The sequence below is a fragment of the Adiantum capillus-veneris genome, chromosome 6 (assembly GCF_014529385.1).
Source record: "Adiantum capillus-veneris isolate H3 chromosome 6, ASM1452938v2, whole genome shotgun sequence".
In the NCBI taxonomy this organism is placed as follows: domain Eukaryota; kingdom Viridiplantae; phylum Streptophyta; class Polypodiopsida; order Polypodiales; family Pteridaceae; genus Adiantum; species Adiantum capillus-veneris.
Genome location: NC_140936.1, coordinates 112463278 through 112464450, shown reverse-complemented (window position 1 = coordinate 112464450; position 1173 = coordinate 112463278).

The following is a 1173-nucleotide window of genomic DNA, read 5'->3' as shown; positions in this document are numbered from 1 at the left end:
GCAAAAGAGACATTGATGTGCATGCCAAATATGGTGCTCTTCAAAAGGCATGAAAAGCGCTCGAGGAGCTTCTTGTATGGTATGCCGCCTCTTTAAACGCAGTGATTGTGGGATGTGCCGAACATCACTGGGGCAAGGAAGCTCTAGACCATTTTCAGTTGATGTGAAGTGAGCATATCTCTCTACATGAAGCGAGCACATCTCTCTGGATGCAATCACCTATGCTTGCATCTTGAAGGCATGTCGCAATTTGGAATATGCAAAGATGCAAACATAAATTTTTTTGCAAGGAGGAGTTGGTGCCAATGATCAAGCAAGTTAGAGTTCTTCACAAAGCTGTTGGAAGATGTTGAGATGGGCAAAATCCCTGGGCCTTTTCGAGAAAGAACCAAAAAGTTCTTGAGGATCTTTCTCTCGGAAATGTCGTCTCTTGAAACACACTGATTGCTCAAGCTCAAACTCTTGACTTACGTTTTTCGCATGGAGGAGTTGGTTCCAAAGATCAAACGAGTTAGCGTTCTTCGCAAAGTTGTTCAAGGATGCTGAGATGGGAAAAAGCCTTGTTCTGTTTTCAACAGATGCAAAGAGAGGGCATCTCTTCAGATGCAATCACCTATGCTTGCATCTTGAAGGAATGTGGCACTGACCTGATGTCCAAAATGTGGTCTCTTCAAGTCCCCTGATTGGGAGATATGGGCAAGAGGGATAGGGCCAAGATGTTGTGGTTGGTTGTCGAAATGTCATCTCTAGAAGTGCATTGATTGTGGGAAATGCCCAACAAGGACAAGGCCAAGAAGCTCTGGCTAGCTGTTTTGAACATGCAAAGTGAGGACATTTCTCCTGATATAATCATCTATACTTGCATCTTGAAGGCATGTGGGAGTACATAGGAGCGATGATCACATACATGATATATGGTGCTCTCGAGAAAGCACCAAAAACTGCTTGAGGAGCTTTCTGTCCGGAATGTCACCGCTCAACACAAAAAACTCTGGGCCGTGTTCAGTGAATGCGAAGCAATTTGGAAGATTCTGAAATGGGCAAAAGAACTCCCCATGATATTGTTACTCAGTGGTTGTCGAAAACAAAGTGTTATGCTTGCACTACCTTGGTTGACATGTATGCCAAATGTGGCAAGGCCAAGAAGCCTTGGGCTGTTTTTAGCCAATGCAA